Here is a 19,852-nt window from a genome sequence, read left to right as displayed (position 1 = left end):
GCAGCTAAATCTGACAAGAAATTAAAAGTATATTGTTTATAAGTGCTTAAAAACAGAAATATGTTTATTGTCAATAACCTTCTTGGTATTAGTGTTCCTGTGCACCTAAGCTGGAAGGTATTTATTTCCCTGGTTCTGATGACCAGCCTTGGAGTGCCAAATGGCAGTGCTAAACACTGACATATTAGGAAAGTTAGGCAGATTAGGTTAAAAAACAAGGAAGTTTGGGTTGCTGTCAGGTGGTGCTTTATCCCAGGAGCTTGGGATAGCACCCTTAGCATGTGTTCCAAAGAGGAATTTTTGTCAGGAACTGTAGCAGGAGGACTAATGGGTACAGACTGAGAGAGGAGAAATTTAGGTTAGGTATTACAAAGAAATTCTTTACTCTGAGGGTGGTTTGGTACTGGAACAGGTTGCCCAAGGACCTGGCAGTGTTCAAAGCCAGGCTGGATAAAGCCTTGAGCAACTTGGTGTAGTGGGAGGTGTCCCATGGCACAGGAGGTTGGGACTAGATGCATCTTCAGGGTCCGTTCCAGCCCTTAACATTCTGTAAGTCTGATGGATCTCTTTCGAGAAAGAAGGCAGGTGTGTTTGAAATGTGTCATAATGGATGGCAGTTTTCTGCTTCCATTTTCATCTGACTGCTGCTTAACACTGTTGTAGGGAAATCTAGAGGTAAATTGTTTTTTCTTAGTAGCAAGTTCATACCGGGAATTCCCAATGACATGCTGAAGGTGTTTGGGCAGCAGCTGTGACCAGCCCTCCTCATCCTTGGTGTCCATGGGGACATCAGCCCTCCTGGTAGTCATGGGTTAGTGGAGCAGATGTTACTCTTGGTCATTACTGACTTCTGCAGATGTGTGAGAAGTGCTTGGGAATGTCTAAAAAGGCTGGCGGTGTTCCTGGTGCTCCCTTCAGTGGGAGTGGAAGTTCTGGGGACAAAGAAGGGGTACATGGTTTGGGCATGCAGTGTGGTGTTTACATCTGAATAAAGGTCCCATGTTCATTTTTTATGGTGGACTCAAGCATGGTTTGATTGAAGTAGGCAAGGCAGATATAGGAGGTTGCTAATGACTCCGGGTAAATCGGGATAAAGGATGCTGAAGTAGAGTCCATATTTATTTTGTCATCTGTTTCCCAGAAATTTTCATTTTATTCCTGTCCAAGTGTATGGGTTTTGGTCTTTCTCCCTCTTCCTATTGTGGCTGAGCATTGCTCTCAGAAGGAGCCTGTATCCCTACCACATGAGGGAGGATATAACAAGCACTCTTGGCAAGTATGACCTTGGTGAATGGTGTCCCTTATTGTCACCTTCACCTTCGTTAAGACTGTGTGTGTTCCTTCAGATTTCACTTCTGGACCAACATCCTAATGGCCTTCTAATCAGACCAACAAGGAACTGATCTGTCCAGATTTTCTGGTGTCATCAGAAAGGCTTTAAGAGACTTTCTCTGCAAAATTTCTACATGACCTGAATCTGAAACACACTGCAGAAGTGTATTCCCCACTGATAAGGCAAAATACATGCACAGAAGTTTCCTGCTTATCATAGGTCTGAAGCTTCTCTGTCCTTGTAATCAACAGGAAATTTGGGATACACCAACGTGATCATTTACACAGGAGATTCTAAGTTGAGGTGTGTGTGTATATTTAAAAATATTTCTGTCTGTCTTCCTGGCAGGAGTGAGATGAGGTTGCAGCCCCTTTGTGGCCCGTTCCACATAGGGGCTCATGGGCAGTGTACCCCCTTCCTGCCGCTTCACCCTCTTGAACTCAGCAAATGAAGTTTTAAGGCAACTGTGCAACTTTTGTTTTCCATCTAAGACAAATTTTATGATATCATAAAATTAAAATTTACCTGATCTTGGAAATTAGTTTTGAATGGGTTAAGGTAAGTTTTGCTGCCACCTTTATTTATATAATACTAATGTAGTAATGTTTGTAGATAACTTTCCCCATTACATAAACAACTGACTTTACTGGTGATACTGACATGAAACCAAGCCTGAGGGGTAGGGGAAAGTGTGTCTTGCACAAGAAATTTCAGTTCTCCTTGCTTCTCAAAGTATATTTTTACTCTTACCAAGAAGTATTAAGGAACAGTCTTGTCTTTTTTGGTTTAATTAAACCAAATTGAATTAAAAAATTAATTAAATAAATACTTCTTTAAAGCATTAGATTAGAGTTTGGCTACTCACTGTATGGAAATACATGCTCATTGTTATTATTTTTATTCATGTGGAATTTGAAGTAGCTTAAAATGAGTACCTATTTTAGTACTTAGCCTTTTCTTGCATTACTGCTCCTTCTCCCCTGTAATGGCAGCCCTTTTTCAATTTTTATAAACTGTGGTATTATTTGTAAGCTGAGTTCAGGAAGTGGGTATATTTTTGCAAGAAGAAAGGGAGAGGCAAAAAAAGGGTTAACATCAATTTTCTTGACATTTTCCATTTCCTTATTCTACCAGAATGATTTTATATAAGGCACGTATCAAACCATTGCAGATCTGTTGTTCTGTTCTACTTTATTCCCTTTTTTCCTTTCACCGTTTCAGTACAGTACACATACATATTTCCACTAATGAAATTTTAAATGGGGAACCTATCTCAAGTTGCTGATCACAAAACAGTAAACGGGCTTTTCCTCCCTTACTCAAAAAACTCTTCTAGCTAATTTCTCTTGTGTGTGTTACGAATCCCCAGCAGGGCACAAATGTGGATGGCCACAATGAAGGATAAATTAAGAGCTGCAGATAATACAAATCTTAGCCTGCCTGTTTGTACAGCTCCTTATTTCTCTGGTAAACCTTGAGAAAGATTTTATTTACTTGCTAGGAAATCCAGGAAGTGTAATTAAATGGCAATTAAAGCACAGAAGTTATTTCATGGTGCTATCGCCTTGCTTGACCTCAGTGAGTTTCTTTAAGAAAATACTGAAATACTGTGCTTGAGTGAGCTGCTGCTGCAAATGAGACAGGAATAAAAATTACTCCTGCTGGCCAAGGAAGGGATTCAGTTGGTTGAAAACTTGTGTGGTTTTGTAGGAATACTGGTGCAGATGAATGCGGACAGTCAAAATACGGTCATTGGAGAGATGATTTGTAGAGTCCCAGGTTGAAGCTAATGTGAACAGAATTAAAAATAGCAACTATGACAGAACCATTAATTTTTGAACATAATTTATGTTTTGGAAAATAAAAACAAAAGCTAAAGTTTAAACGAGATTTGTCTTTGAATCAGTAATAGCATTCAAATGGAAATCTGAGCAATGTGAGGTTGCTCTATGGAGCATAAGAGGAGCTCCAATGAATAATTAAACAAGTGATAGCTAATAAAATATACAGCACATTGCTTCAAACTTAGAAATTGTAACTCTGCCTAAGGGATGAATGTTTTTCATTACTTTTTAATTGTTGCCAGTGTTGACCTTCAAGGTCTTTTTCTGGCAGATAATTTGTTATGGTAAGGATGAGATCATTAAGTATTTTAGCACAAGCCGCATGATGCAAATAGTTTCCTAATATTATAGAATGCTGATGTGGTAAGGGTTTTTTTCCTCAGGAATTTGTTCTCCATATTTAGTGATATTTGAAATCATATCTTAAAAGAGCAGTTCTACTGTAACCCTGCAGGACAGTGATTGTAGGTAGTACAGTAGCAAACGTCACCAATTTCTGTGGCAAGATTTTTGTGATGGCTTTTTAATCATAATAGAAAGATATTACTGTAAAGTGTCAGCATTGTTTTTTGGCTCTTAATGACATGTGTATATTCCAAAACCAAACAGCAACTCTTTTCCTTTGCTGGGTTTGTGAAAGCATCCACATAGCAGCCTGCAGGTTCTCTCCACGCTGAAGCGAACCTCTGTGGCATCTGAGGCTCCAGAGCCCATGTGCAAGGAATTAAACGTTACTAAATTTTGCTAGTTTTATACTGTGACTCTGTTTTCACTCTTTTAGTGTTTGCATAGGTAGGCACTAAAAGTATGCATTGTGCAAACACCAAATGCTCTTGTATTTATGTTGACAAAATTTTGTTTAAATTCTCTACAAGTAAACGTTTAATATTTTTAATTTTTTTTTCATCAGAAATGCCTGCTCAGAGGGAAATGGCCGTGGGGAGGAGCAAGCTAGCATATAAACTCTTTTCAATATTATTTTTCTAGCCTGAGGTGCTTGGAACAAACTGAATCAGTTGTTTGCTCAGATGTTTGTTGATAGAAACGTTTATTGCTTGCACGGTTATGGATGGAAGATGAACGGAGCTATTGTCTCGTGTTCATCAAAGCTGTGGGCAGTCACTTGCAGGAAGTCTATAAATAATTCTTAGCGTAAAATTTACCTTGGTAGTGCTTAGAATCTAAAGAGAAAAGCCCTGTAATGTGTGGGACTGGGGCAGAGGGTTGTGGCTCGCAGGTCATCCACCTGCAGCAAGGACGCTGGGGTCCAGGCTGCCTGTTCCTGAGGAAGAGCTGGAAGGAAGGGAGGAAGGGCTGCCACAAGAGCCTGCACTTTGATGGATAGTTAAGGGTGGCCAGGGCAAGCTGTCTGTACTGTGGGGAGGGCAAGGGAGAGCAGTCTTGGGATAGAGAGGTGAGCTGGGAGAGTCTGGACGAACAGCAGGTCCCTCTGGAGTGGAGTAGGTTGTCCTGAGATATCTGGGCAGGATAAGGGATGAATGGCAGGAATGGAGCCCCATCCCTGTGCCTACCCTGTGCCAGGGGCTCTCTGGGAAGACGGTGGTACAGTGGCTGGCTTTCCTCTCTATCAGAAAGAGAGGGAAGAGAGGCTCCAGCCTCAGGCGTGGTGTGCTCTGGTTTCCCTGCAGGAAATGCGCCTCCACAATTTGAGTCTTGGCATGCCTGCACCAGCTTTCAGGTTTGGGTCCTTCTAAAACGAGGAGGGGCCCCAGAATGAGCACATATCCCTATTTATGTTTTTCCTGGTGTTGCCTCTTATTCAGCTGCACATTTAATGAAGATAGAATTTTCCAGTGCTCAGAGGTGTACAGCAGTGAAGTTGATATGAACATGTAAATGTTGGTGTATAGGAACCTTTGGTTTATTTTCAGTGATTTCCCACTTATGTGTGTCTGAGAAAGATTAAATAGGCATTTATCTAACTCGTTTATGATCAGAATGAAGACTAGAAGCTGTAGCTTTGTCAAAGTTACTGACAACAGTAGAAGAGGGGGTACTGTTAATGGAAATGAGCCTTGTTTATTACGTATCTCTGGCAAGGGAGGCAGTAGCATATTGCAACAGTATCAATATGTTGTATCTGCTGAGAAAGGAAGGCAGTTTAGCCATGGAAGAACATGGTTCATAGCGGAGGCCGTGCAGCCTCCCTGCTCCTCCTAAGATGTTCCATCTCCCCAGAGGCTGGAGGCAGGACAAGCTGGGTGATGGAGCTAAGCTGTGGACGCCCTTTAGGTTGGCTGGAGAGAAAACCACCTAAAAGAGTTGGTTGGAGTGTAATAGCTGGTCCTTAGTGTTTGTTTTCTATCCCTAGTCAGTGCTAGTCAGCACTGTAGCATGAGTGCTACACGTAGCATGAATCTCTACAAAAGCAGAGATGTAAAATGTTGATGAAATGGCATTAATAGCTGTGGCTTGGGGCTGCAGGGTGTTCAGCAGACCCTCCATCTGCCCTCATGCATTTTTGACTTAGCAAGAGGCTGTAGCAGAGGACAAAAGTAAGAACTGGGAATTAACAAGAAGACTTACGTTGCTGTTTGTTGGTATATGTTACTTGTCATGCCTTCCAAGGGTTCCAAGGGTTTGCTTGTTTTTGTTTGTCTTCAGCAGGTTTGCATTCCTGATCTAAATCTGATGTGTATTGTTAAATTCAAACAAGAATGTCTTGAGGCCAACTGAAAATGTTCTATTTGGAACAATCACCTCAAAAGAAGCCAAATGCTGACTTTAGAGAAAGTTGTGATTTTGAACCCAAATGATTCAGGATTTGAATAACATATTCTGGAAACGTGCTTTCTCAAGTGAACTAGGGAAAGGGCTGCTTGGTGCAGCATGCTTAATGGTGTAGAACCGAAGGAGCTATCAGGGATGCAGTCTCAGAGCCTAAGCAAAATTAAGTATCATCTAACCGTGTTATACACCCCACAAAACAGTAGATTAGAAGTAATGGAAATTATTATCAAATCCATCATTGGATTAAAAGTAGTGTTAACTCCTTAAGAGGAAGCACTGTTAATCAACTTGTACTTGAACAGGGAATTCAAAAACACTCATAGACATTTTATTACTTGCAGGAAATACACTACTGCAAAAATCCAGGAGCATAAAGACAATGATTTAATATAGATTCTTACATGGTAGAGAATTAATATGCCTGTGTTTGTTGCTTAACTTGAAGCAGACTTCACAGCAATGAACTTCCATATTGTTGCTGAATTTATTGAGAGGTGAAACTAAAAATCACTTTTAAAAATCAAATTCAGAATGCCATAAATGGCACACGAGATTTGAGACTCTTTCAGGAAACAGTCAGCAGTTGTAAAAGTGTCCCATTGACATGTAAAACATTCCCTTTACTCGTGAAATTGTTCAGCTAGCCCACTGACAATCCCTACTGTTTTTGCATTTATTTCACGAGTACTGCAAAGAATGTTGCTAAATTAGAACTGTGATTTTGCATGCTGCAATTAATTTGCATTATGGTTTTCATAGGAAGGGAAGAAATTTGCCAATTGTGTGTTTACTGGGCCTGTTAACAGTGTCTGGTTTGCTAAATACAATTTTCTCTGCCTATAGTGTTTTAGGAGAGTTATCACTTATATTTGTCTTGCAACCTTGGTGCCTCTTTCTTTATCCCCCATGTTCATTTGATGATGGACCAACTTAACTTGTACCTGCAGCCTAATTGAGAGACTAGAAATGTGTTGAAGGACGTATGCTGATCACCTTTTATCTCTTTTTGCAAGTAGTTAATTATTTGTGTTTATAAAGTGAAATTAACTACCCTAATATTTACATGCAGACGTATCTATACATATCTATCCAGTGTCTCTGTGTGAGGATAGATGCATGTATGTGTACTGCAGCATTTAAAATTTTTTTTCAACAGCTAGATTTACGTGTATTACTTCCCAGTTCGTGTGATCCAACAGCTCTGTCTTCTAATAAATCACAGCCAAAATGCTGTGTGGCAAGGGAGGAACTGCTGTCCCTTCGGAGTGTGAAGTGCATGTGCTTGAATTCCTCCAGCATCAGAGTGGCCCGTGCAGCAGAGGCTTCACGTTGTCCCTGGTTCCCAGCTGAAGCAATTTCTTGCATTTCCCTTATTTTGAGCCTTGGGTGTTTGCACAAGCCGAATGCTTGCTTTTTCTTTTTTTTTTTTTTTTTCCCTGCCTGTGTTTATATCTGTAAAGTGAGTGTAGGGAGAGCAAATGCCTGAAGTATCAGGAACTGAAACGGGATGTCTGAAGGCTGGCTTAAGGCCAGGATGAAATACATCTCTCTTGGCAGCAGGGGTGCTTGAGGCAGCCCTGTGATACTGGATAACTTTTTTTTTTTTTCACTTGGTTAGTCCCATCCGTACCTCAGCTGACCTCCTTTGTTGGGTGGCCGTGCTCGGCCCTCAGGGCTCTCCCTGCGCCTTTCTCCTGGAGCGAGGGCGGGAGGAGGAGCAGGCAGTGGGCCGCGATCTCGGGCTGTTCCGTGGTGTCCTGCCCGTAGGAGATGTGCTGTGTACCTGAGGAGGAGCCAGCACCGCCTGGCACAGGGGAGCCATGTGCCGGGAATGCAGCGAGGAGCTGTAGGCCCTCACCTTCTCCAGGGCGCTGACTGAAAATGGTGCCCACCCCGCTTGGCGTCCTGGAGGAGATGTGCCCCCGTGGCTCTGTGCTGTCACCTGTACTCCTGTGTCACCTGTACTCGTGTGTCACCTGTGTCCCCTGTACCCCTGTGTCCCCTGTACCCCTGTGTCGTGTCCCCTGTACCCCTGGCGGGGCCTGGCTCGGCCGTGTCGGTGTCAGTGACAGGCAGCAGCTGTCAGAGAGGCTCAGCCCTCCTCAGGATAGTGTCTGCTCGGCCGGGGCAGGAATGCATTTATAGCATGTTTTGGTTTCTGTGCCAAAGACGATCCGTCAGGAATATGGCTCAGGTCAGTATTTTCTTAGGGGCCTTTCCAGAGAAAAGCAGCATATGGCTGCTGGCCCGGGGGAGCTGTGCAGCCCCTGTGAGCCCCACAGCTACAAGGAGCTGTGGCAGGCCCAGGAAGATGCTGCTCTGAAAATTTTGATGAGGCAGAAAGGAGAAGCAAGGATTAGTGTCAATAAGCGCCTGCAAACAGTTTTCAAGGTTCCCCCTGCCAGCAATAGAGCTGAGTGTCTGGCCTGTGTGCTTGGCACCCTTCCTCTCCAAGCTTTGAAAATGTTGCTGGAAGTTGATGCTTTCACTGCTAATTTTTATTTTTTTTTAAATTTTTCTATTTCCCCCCGCCCTTTCTTATTTTCTTTTGCATCTGGATGGTGGCAGGAAGCAAGATTCAGGTGAGGGCAGAGAGAGCAGGGCTGCCAAGAGCTGGGGTTCCTGGAAAGGCAATAGGGTTCTATGCTGCAGTAAATCCAGAGGTTTTTGCAGCTTCTCCCTTCTGCACTCACTGCTTGCTGCCAGGGGCATGATCATCCAACCCTTAATTATTACTATGTGAGTTTCACCTTTCAGTTGTAAAAAATCAGACCATTTAATTTATGGTTTTAATGCCAAAAAAAAAAAAAAAAAAGTGGGTCATTCAGGTATTAATAAGCTATTGCATTAAAATGGTGATAACTTACTGTTTTTAAATAGTTTTTAAATATTTCAGAATAGCTGATGCAGCCTCTGTGAAACATAGTCATGCACATGACAGAACAAATGAGGGACAGAAGCTAGTGAGCATTTTTTAACTAAAAATGTGAAGGTTTTTACTCATTCATTGCCTGGGTTAAATCAATGGCATTTTATAAAATATCTAACTGAAATAATTAATAGGATAGTTAGAAGTGTCAATATTTTCAAAAACATTTTTCATATTTCATAATAATTTATATAGACTAATACTACAACTATTCTATAATAGCAAAATACGTATTATTGTCTAATTGTCTAATATAATAACAAGTTTTTCCAGTTTCTCCCAGACCCTATTTTTTTTTTTTTTAATTAATTGTAGCATTTCTACCTGTAGGGAATTCTGAAAACACAGCTTTTTTTTTTTTCCCCCCACGAAGTTTTGCAAATACAAGAAATACAAATAAAAGATTCCATGTTTCAGGTACACTATAAGCTTTCTTTAAGAAGTAAAACGCTGCATTCAAAGGGGGACACTGACAACTTGAAATTTGAAAGAACAGAAACATTCTTGTTTGTTTAACATAATGTTTCACTTCTGTGAAGTTGACAAAGGACTGGGGTGAAAGAGAGGTGCAGGACAATCAAAATTACATGCTGCTATGTTTAAGTATGTACTTTGTAGGTCATTTGTTTGTATAAACAAGAACCTGTTGCTATAGCTGATGGCATTTCAAAGAGTCTTAAACCTTGAGAAGACCAAGAAGAGTAGAAAAGTCGTGGATTTCATGCATTGGCATGGATTGAAGTACAGTTCCTTTCTCAAAGCTACCCAGGTCAGTTCTCGGGCAGCCTGATGGAAGGCATGCTGAATTCAGCTGGATGTAGGCTGTTAACTTACAGTCAGTTGTGGAGCAGAGCTCAGGTGAATTCCTTTGTTCCTTGGAGGAGACACTTCAGCACTGTGTCAGAATAATTTAAAAAAAAAAAAAAATTCAAGTTTTTTTTTTTTTAATTTTTTTTTAATTTAAGCAGTGAGAGAAATTTGTAATTGAACATGGTTATCAAAATATGTAAAAATGGTGCCGAGAAATGTGTTCTTATCTCATGTAATTGCTCTGTAATTGTTGGGGAGGGGAATCGCATTAGGGAGGCTAAGTATTTCCAATCCTGAAGTTAATATATTTTTGCAAAGAGTGAGTCTAAGTCTGCATTCTTCAAAGTCAGTAGGAGTTTGTGTGTTTTGCAGAATTGGAGCTAGTATTTGCAAGTTCTCAGCTTTATGTAAGCAAGTTTTTTGGCGTTTTTAGAATAATTAAAACCTTTAATCAAAGGGTTCATCTATGTTTAAAATATTTTTCAAGTAGGACGTGTTAATCTTGAAGGGATAATTTATTTTTTCTTGACTTGTGTTTCTCTCCTACTCTCCACTATCTCTTTTAAAACTGAAATACAGAAACATTTCCATCAAGCTTAAAAATCAGTAAATTAGTAAATGTTTTTAATGCTTAGAGATTTTTTTTTTCAGTTTGGTTTTGATTTTTTTGTTCCTCGAATATGTTGTTATGAAACTCAGCAGCACTTGCTGTATTTTGTATCTGAAGTTAAAATATTTGTGTGGTACATTAGGAAAGCATTAATTAGCTGTAGTGATTGATGGGATTTTTTTTTGTCTATTACTACCTTTAAAGTAAAAATTTGTATATGTAAAGTTACTGTTTTCATGTCAGTAACTTCATTTGGGAGAGTAAGTAGTTCTTTAAAGCTTGTCATTATTTTTAGTTCTTCCAACAATTAAAAGAACAGTCAAACACATCAAAACATGTGCTGTAGGTTACGGTGTGGATGAAGATTAGAGAGCTGAAAACCAACCTTCTGTGGAAGTTGTGCTTCACAACCATTATGGAACTTCTGAAAATCATGCTACTTCCAGCAAAAATGGTTTCCTTGAATTTGGTACAAGAGCAAGTATTTTTGCTGCTGTGGAAGCTGGCTCAGTTTTGTTTCCATGCTAACCAAATCTGCACTTTGTTTGACACTGTATGTGGTGCTCTTGCTGCCGGGGAGCTGCAGCAGCTCTAATGTATGTGTAGTAGATACTGTGTCTGTGAAAGCAAAACCAGCCCTGGAAACAAAATAGTGGTGGCTGAGTCCTATAAAACCTGCTTGGAAAAGTCCAGGAGAGCAAAGGAGCAAAAGAATATCTTCCCCAGTTCTGTGAATGCAGAAGTGGAGACATGGGGAAGTGGTTTTCCTAAAACCATCCAGGGGTGACCTGCAGGTTGGAGACAGTAATGGGATTGTCAGCTATCGAAGCACTTTTACTGTCAGCATCCCTAATTTTTGGTGTGAAAAGAAAGTTAGTGCTTATCCTAAACTTGCCAAAAATCTAATACTTGTCACAGCAAGATGCATATCAGAGTGATTTTCATATCTTTGCAACCTTTACTGGTATCTTTCAGAGCTGAGATCTAACCTGAGACATTTAGTAAGATGCAAAGCTCATTTAAACAAGGCTGTTGCTGACTTGCAGAACTCTGAGCAATTTTACATTCTTAGTTGGGAGAGGTGGGGAAGACTGTCAGGGACTTGAAAATCACTCTTTCTAGCCCTTCCAGGATTGCAAGCAAAAGTTGTCTGTTTTATATACTCCAAAAATTCCTCCGTCCTCTTCTATTTAATTTGAAAATTCATTTTTTAGGCTAAAGAGACCATGATACTGAAGTTTAAATATTTAATACTATTAAATTCAGATGTAAAAAAAACCCAAAAAAACACTTAATTTTTGGGAATCGGGCACGGAAGTATGAGAATCAGATAAAAATGCTGAAGTTGGGAGAAAAGAAAATAACACTGTTCTGAAAGCAGGATTTTTTTGGAAAATGTACTTATGCTTATGGGGATATTTAGAATGTCTCCAGACATAATATGGGCAGGGTAGGGGCAGAACAGTAGGAAATTTGCAGAAAGTTTAAAGGCTACATAATAAAAGAAAGGCAGGTCACATGGATGTTCTCGTAGGTGGAACCAGTGCTCCATTTATTTCTGTTTTAAGAGTGGAAGGAGCACTCAGGCTGTACTTATTTATAATTGCTGATCCTTAACTCTCATCCATATTCTCTGTATTTACACATGCATTCTCCCTCATAATGCGGAATAGCGATTTTCTTTGTCCTTTAAGGACTTGTTTCCTCTTCAGTCATGCTTTCTTTCATTCGCTTCCTTTTGGCTCTTCATATTAACTCTAGCCTATTCTAATTCCTGCTCGTTGCTGCTTTTTACCCTGTCTTTCCCTTTCTCCCCAGCCCTTAATTCCTCCCATCATTGTGTTCCACCTTCCTTCCTGCCTCCTGCCAATGGCTCAGATGATTTTGAGTGACCAAGATTTGGGCATACTGCATGGTGCAAGTGGAATGGAGCAGTGGCCTGAGAGAGTTATCCCCAGAAGTCAGTGCTCCTTTCGGATTTGCCCACTGCTGGCAAACAACTACGTCCGTACTCTAGGAAGCCTTAGGAATAAGCCCTCAGTAGATGGGCTTCCCTGTGGCACAGCCCTGTGGAAGTTCTTCTGGAAGCAGGCACTGTGCAGCTGGAGAGGTCATGAAGCAGTCACTTGTGTCATGAGGAAACAGAAACATGAACCAAACTGCTTAACCCAGCACCTTATACTTCTGCTGGAGTAACTTGATTTAGTAAGTTAAAATGTCAGTGCTGTGGCTGTAGCACTGCTATTTCCTTTCCCTGCTTTCTCGGCAACGACGACACTCCAGGGTTTTTAAAAACATCTCCCAAAAGTGGGAAAGAACATGGAAAACATGCTCTTAATTGCATGCAGTTTTTAATATTCCTGGGATCTGTTTTGAAGGGTGCATTTGACAGAGAGAAACCCAGCAGCCCCACACTGAATCCTTTGTCCTTCCTGCGGGGTGAAACAGTAGATAGCTTACTGTAAGTGTGGCTGCCTGCCAACCCGTGGCGCAGATTCTTTTTTTAATACTGTAAACTGGCAAGAAATCAAGAATTGCCGTTCTTCCTTTTATTTACTTTCCCTTCTGTATTAAAGAGCTCAGTAAATAAGAGAAAGTTAAATGTTGAGTGAAGGTTTCATCCTGATTAATCATTAAATAGCAAAGGGTTATCGGTTCGGGGGGGGGGGATTTGCTCCCTTTTTTCCATTTCTCTTTGGTTGAAACTGGAAATATCAGTTGCTTCATCTGGAATAGATTATCACAGGGAAAAGTCTGTGCAGTTTGAAATGAGGACAGAGCAGAATGCATCCATCATGCATAGTTTAAAATAATCTGCAAGACTGCTTCTGATTTGATCCTTAGATGTACTTCCTCCCGATTTTCTTCAAAACTTGTGTTAATAATGAGTACTCTGTCTGTAGAAAAGGCTTTTTTGTAGAGTCTGCCCCAAGCCTCTGCTTGTAAGTATTTTCTTATTTGAACAACTAAGCTTCCTGAAATAGCTGCTGAGTTTTTTGTTTTGCTGTTATATTTAAAAGTGGTAGAGGGGTGTGGAGTTCCTTCTGCTGCTTCTCAAATCCAAGGCATGCCTTGCAAGCTACTTTGCTTTCACGCTAGAAGGGAATCGGCATTGCTGCTTTTCTCACGGTTTTGTCGCTAAATTATTGGCAAAATTATCCCCAAGCAAAAAAAGAATGATACTGGTATTGATATAGAGCACATTTGAGTGATTTATCTTGAGGTAAATGTATTTCTATGTGCATGATGCAGGAGGCCAAATTAAATTTAAAAATTACTGTTGCTGTTAAATACAGACCTAATGTGAAAAATTAGCCTACAACAGATTGTTTTAAATCCCAAAGCGTCCTATGGTTCATTCAGAGGTCAGTCTTGCTTAGAACATATTAAACATTTAATAATATCAATGTATATCTGTTGCTGACTTGATGAACCTACCATATAGGTCATGTATGCACAGCTTTATTAAAGACATTGTTGAAACAAAACATGGATTCGTGTTTTGTTTCTTTTATGCTTCTTGGCTAATTGGAAATTAAGGTTTCTGGAAGTGATAAGGAACAGTTTTGCATTAAAAGCAGTGGACTGTGACTGAAGAAATCGGGACTTGATCTGGCAGATTTCTTGAAATAACTTGCTCAAGTCATTAGTTGTGTTTTGGGGGTGGGTTTCTTTTGTTTGTTTGTTTTTTTCCCTCTGAGTTCTTCATCTGTAAAATGGAGATAATCCTGTTCCCTTACCAGATGGCAGTATGTTATAGATAAATTAATGAATGTTTGTGGGAGCACTTAATGGGTTCAGCATAAGTATTCACATCAATGATTCATGTTAAAGAATGATTGAAAAACTGCATTAACTTGAAAGTTGGGAGTCTGCTGTCCCAGAGGCAGAGGCTTCGTTCCCAATCTGCAATGCCCAAATGAGGGACACAAGAAATATTTATTCAGGAAATTTAGTAGTTTACAAGTTTCCTTCCTTTGGTTCCTTCCTTCCTTTAGCTAGAAAGAAATTTTTTTTCAGGCTCTGCTGAACAAGTCTGGATTTCTAAAGTAAATTCTCTCTGAATATAAAAGGAATAAGCACATTTTTGTGGATATTTTGCAGGTGATCTGGCACCAAAATTAATGAGTAAATAAATTATTTAAAGATGATTAAATCTGAGAGGTGATCCAAACAAATCAGAGCAGTTTTTTTAAGCAATTACTAAAAAAACCCAACCCTCTCCTGCAAAAGCACGGATCAGAAAATATCCCATCTCAATTATAGCCATCAGAAATCTTCCCCCCATTCTCCTTTTTCTTTTGAATCTGTATTTTGAGCTTGTTCAAGATATGTAGGAAAGTTTTCTTGCAAAATGACAGGTAGAACTATCACAAACTTGTTTCTATTTTAGGGGTGTTGGATAAGATGCATAATTATCTTGAATACAGTTTCAGTTTTGCTGCCTTTTCAGTGTAGCAGGCTACAGGGAAAATACAAATTCGGTCTTCAAGGATCCTCGACCTCAAAGGGAGAAATGAGTCGGTAACAACTCTACTTTCACTTGTGTTTTGTAGCCGTTATATTTTATAAATGGGGTTGTTTATTTTAAGTGTAAGTGGCATTAGTTCATGCCTTTTCTGTTATCCATATTGAGGGAAAATAGAGGTGCATTTGCACAGAGTTGGAGTTATAATGTGGCCGTGTGACTTGAGAGGAGTCTACTAATATGTGATTCTACTTTGATATTGGGAGCAGATTATCTTCAATAACTAGCAGATTTCTGTATATATTTTTAAAATGCATGAATGAGTGCTTGATACAACTATTGTAATGACTTTATTTAATAAAAATCAGTGCCCTGCAGTAGCATTTCAGAGTTACTCTTGCCATGATCGGATAGTTCTCTTGTGGATCTCAAAAGCTCAGGTTTTGAGCTTTTTTAACTCTATATTTGGAAGAAACAAAGAATGGTTTTATCGCTTGCTTCCTACTGACATACTCGGTTTTTACAGTAACAATTTTCCTTGGCTGCTGCAGCCTGTGCCAGGAGATTGCAGATCCTGTGTCTGTACGTAGACTTGATACCTCAGAAACTGTCTTTTATCCGATATGCCGGTAAGGCAATTACCATGAGTCAGATGAACCTTCCACTCCAGGTTCCTTGTTATGGGTCAGGCCAGAGCAAGACCTTTTCTGGTCAGGGAGCCAGTCTGTGAATTAATGTCAGTGAGAATTACGGGTAAAATCCCCAGCCATGGCTAGTGTCCAAAATCGGTAGCAAGACTGGTAATTTAAATGTCTGCCGCTCCTGGACAAAAATAAGCTGCTTGCATCTCGCTCTTTCTCTCATCCTGACAGGACCGTTTTGGATTTGTCCAAGTAAAACCAAGAGAATAAGTTCGAGGAGGAGGAAAAAGTGAGTCTTCTCCTTCACTTCAGTAACTTCATGTTTGTCCATGTTTTTCTCCCCAGCTCCTTAAACCGGAGGAAGGATGTCCCACTGATCGTCTCTCAGCAGGTCACGGCATAAGCTGCTCCCTGTTTTATCCCTCTGATGAGGCCATATACCACTGGCTGCATTCACTCTTTCCTTCGCCAGGTCACGTTTGATTTTCTCCTCTTGAGCAGGGCTCAGAGCAACCCCAGTCCTGGCCAGCTCCTCACTCCCTTTCCAGAGCCGGGGGCTGCTGGGCAGAGTGACACTCACAGCCCCGTGACCTCCGTGGCCGCCTCATCTCCACTGTGGCACCTGCGGCAGTATCGGCTGCAAAGGGATTTTCTTCATTGCATTAAGCTTGCAGAGAGAAGATTTAGTAGGTGTGTCGCAGTGCCATTAGCCTCCTGTGACCCGGTGTCTCAGCAAATCCTTCCATGGCTGTGTAGAATTTGTTTTAGTTTGAGCAAATTCGTCTTCATTAGAGCTGTTTTGAGGGAAACTGTTCTCTCTACCCACAGGGCCACCTTCTTAATTCTAAGTGGCTGGACGTACTGCTGGTATTTGAATCATTATTCCAGTCTTGAGTAACATCCCATCTGGCAGTGGGAAATTCAAAAATACAATTAATTGAGTTTTCGTATATCATGTGGTTGTGAAACTCTTTTTAACAAACTTTCACACAGAAGCAGAAGTTTTATGCCTGTGATAATAATGTTCATAAAAAAATGTTTTTGTGTGCTTAGTGCAAAATAACATTTCAACTTTTGGAGGACAACCACAAAATCTATTAAAAAAAAATAAATGTTGGCAGACACATAGGCAGAGGAAATCTGTCAAAGTTTGTTGATGTTTGTCTGCAGTGCAGACCAGTTAACAAATTCTTTCCCTACACGAACAAGCAGCATCTCGTCACAACACTTCAAAATCTTTAAATACCTTAAAGGCTCTTTTCTTTGATGTGAAGTTCACTGTGCAACGTCTTGGTGCCAGGGAGGATAGTTAATTATTATCTTTATTACAGGTGTGGCCTGATTTAAATATCTGTATAAAATGTCTCATCTGTGCACACTGATACTGCTTGAGTATGGACTACCTGTTGTACGTGAGCCGCCTTAAGCTGGGGCGTGTTCAAAATGAAGAACAGAAAATGTTTTACCATCCTTCAGATCCTAAATGGAGCTCTGCTGAAATGTCACTGAAAAAGTTGGAAGAGTCTGAGCCTAGCTTGGGAAAAAAGTAAACAAAATAGGATTTTTAGGTGAGGTGCAAGTAGGATTTGCCTGTACAAGTAGAAAAGTGAGAGCTGCTAGTTTAGACCAGCAGGTTGCCTCTTGCCAAATTCCAGATGACAATGACTAGAAGTGATTTGGTCTGGGTCTTTTGGTGTGAAAATTCCTGTTTCAGCTGTGACTGCAGGGTATTTTTGTGGGGTGGGGGGGAATTGCACAATGGTTTGAGTTGGAGGCAACCTTAAAGATCATCTAGTCCCCTGCCATGGGCAGAGACACCTTTCACTGACCATATTGCTTAAAGCCCCATTCAACCTGGCCATGAACACTGCCAGGGATGGGGCATCCACAACTCTCTGGGCAGCCTCTGCCAGTGCCTCACCATACTCAGCATAAAGACTTTTTTCCTAATATATCATCATGCCTTTGTTACTGGATTCTAAACAAATACACAGGAGAGCTTTCTAGTTTCTTCATAGAAAAATGATCAGAGGAAGGGATATCAATGTTTGGATAGATGGATGCCCTGCAGTACTACCTGCTGCCCATTACTGAGGTCTGAGGTCCAGCTACTGCCTTTGCTTTAAGGCATTAACAGACCTTTCATGGACCTGATATGCATTGGCTGTTGGATAAAATGTGAACCCTAAGTGAAAGGATGTACTGCTGAGATAACTTTTAATTGCCAGATATGGGAAGGATTTAAGACCTGTTCTCAGCCTTTTTTAATTATTTTTTTTTTTTTTTACTTATAGAAAATGTAAAAAGCTTTCCAGTTAGCTTCACAGTTTTTTGAGGGGGGAGTCTTACCCTGAAGTTTCCATTCTTCTTGTACGTTGCTTAGGAATAATAAGCACATAACTTTGTCTGTGGATGCCTGTTGATGGAATTTAATGCTGTTTAACTGAGATAATTAAAGGGTCAAATAATTTGGTGAATTGTTAAGTATCATTTCATCTTTAGTACAGTGACTGTGGTCCCTGGGGTTGAAGAACAGTGATTGTTATGGTTCTTTTACTATCTGGCTTTGTGACAAGAATATTTGATCTTGTGTTTCTCTACATGATGAAAAAATAGATAAATAAATAGGATTTATGAGTTTTCTTTACAAGGCTTTTCCATAGGACAATTGATTTTATTTTAGTTTGTACAAGACAGACCAAGACAAGAAAAAAAAAATTGTATTTCCCTCTCTTGCTTTCCCAGGTCTGGTGTAAATGAAAGAAGACTGATATGTACTTACAGATCTTTAAAAATGCCTTTTTCTTTGGCTTTCTGAAGAGAAGATTCTGTATTGTTAATTCTGAAGAAGGATTTTTTTCTTTCAGTAATTTTGAATGCCCTTAGGCCCTCTTATGCAGAACTCTGTAATTCTTCATGACAAGCACCTTGCAAAAGGCTTTTTGGGGTGGGAACCTTATTTTTTAATTAGGTTGCAGATAAAGGTTCAGCTCAGTCATGTTAGTGGTGGAAGTTTCTTCAGCAACTTTTCCCATCAATTGTATACTTTTTGTTAAGGTCAAAAGTATCACTGTTCTTAAAAAATTATCCCTTAACCTTTTTTTTTTTTTTTTTTTTTTTAAGGAAATAGTAGTCTCCTTTGGAAGAGTCTTATACAAAAGATGAAATTGGTAGAATCAAGAATTCAGTATAAATCAAAAGGCTTTTTTAAATGTGAAGACATTCAATTTAATACTAAGCTGATGTTTTCCACTTTGCATGATTAGATAAATGCAAAATTAAGTAACAGAAGTCAAGATCAGACACATTTTGAAGGTTTGTTTGTTTTTAAAGTATATTCATCTTCCTAGGAGAATATACTTCAGGTAAATATTAGATCTCTCCGTAAACTGGAAAATCAACTTCTCATATTACTTAAAAGGTGCCTTTGTAGTAAGGGCAATATAATATCATTAAAATAGTGTTTTCTATGAAGAGAAGTGCAATGTCATGCTATATTTAACTACTTTGTAATAGCCAAGCTGTTGTGATGAGAAAATTTTAATAAAGTTTCTAATATTAAAATATATTTTGCAAGTCTATAACCTTCTTTGGCATTTATCACTTGGAATTATATGCTGGTTGTCTTCTTGAAAGAAGGCTTAGAACGTAGAACTTTATTGATTTTCAAAATATGAATGTAATTATAGGTTTCTCATTATAACAGAGGTACTAGTCGTGTTTTTTTAGTGTAGACATGGTTAAAAGCTGGTATATTGGTCATCACAGATACACATATATGTATATTTGTTAGGTAAAAAGTATCTGTTGTATGAAGGATAACCAAGATTTAAAATTTCCTTAGAAATGTGCAGGTGAAAGTGTCCTCATGTATACAGCTTTGTGCCTCAAGGCCTGATTCTGTAGTTGTACCCAGAGAGCGCTGAGCAGAGTGGGATGTAACTGAGAAGATGCTTTAGGACCGATCCTGTAATAAGACCCAGCTCAGCCTCAGTCACCCTTTGGGGCATGGCATGTCCTGAAGGGCAGCTGCTGGCTGCAGGAGGGTCACTGGTTCAGGAGAGTGGTCAGACTTCCAGGGCAAGGGTGTGTTTTGTGGGGCTCAGGTGTATCTGTAGGAGCGTTTTGGTGTGGGTTAGGAGTGTTCTCCTGAAGCAAGTCCGCTCATTGTCCCCGCTTCCTGCCGACGTGCACGCCTTGCCGAGCAGGCTCCGAGCGCGCGGGCGGGTTTCGTTTTGGGTGCTGCTAAACCAGAAGATGTTTCCACCTGGGAATACCCATTCAGTCAGCAGGACCAGTCTGGTTCTAGCTGAAAGTGAAACCACCTGATGGAAGAGTGGACACTTGTACTCGAGATCAACCCCTGAGGAGCTGTACCACTGGCTGTTGTCATGTCACTGTCCCTGTCAGGGATTAGCAGGTGCCTAGGGAAGACAGTAAAAGTGTAAGCACGTACTAGTGCTTTC

At 40.2% G+C, this 19,852-nt stretch overlaps 1 protein-coding gene and 1 long non-coding RNA gene across 9 annotated transcripts in view; both read left to right on the top strand.

Moving 5' to 3' along the window:
- The window catches only part of NR3C2 (nuclear receptor subfamily 3 group C member 2), a 190,647-nt gene that overhangs the window by 25,351 nt on the left and 145,444 nt on the right, over positions 1-19,852 (top strand). The gene's annotated exons all lie outside the window — the stretch shown is intronic.
- LOC147653154 (uncharacterized) lies at positions 16,718-18,954 on the top strand. Its single transcript, XR_015286888.1, has 2 exons — positions 16,718-16,954; positions 18,132-18,954. It is a non-coding gene; the product is annotated as an uncharacterized LOC147653154 (long non-coding RNA).

This window comes from Cyanistes caeruleus, chromosome 5 (genome assembly GCF_971803275.1).
Source record: "Cyanistes caeruleus chromosome 5, bCyaCae1.hap1.1, whole genome shotgun sequence".
Classification (NCBI taxonomy): Eukaryota; Metazoa; Chordata; class Aves; order Passeriformes; family Paridae; genus Cyanistes; species Cyanistes caeruleus.
The sequence above is the reverse complement of the archived record's forward strand: the minus strand, read 5'-3'. Positions and strand labels throughout refer to the sequence as shown.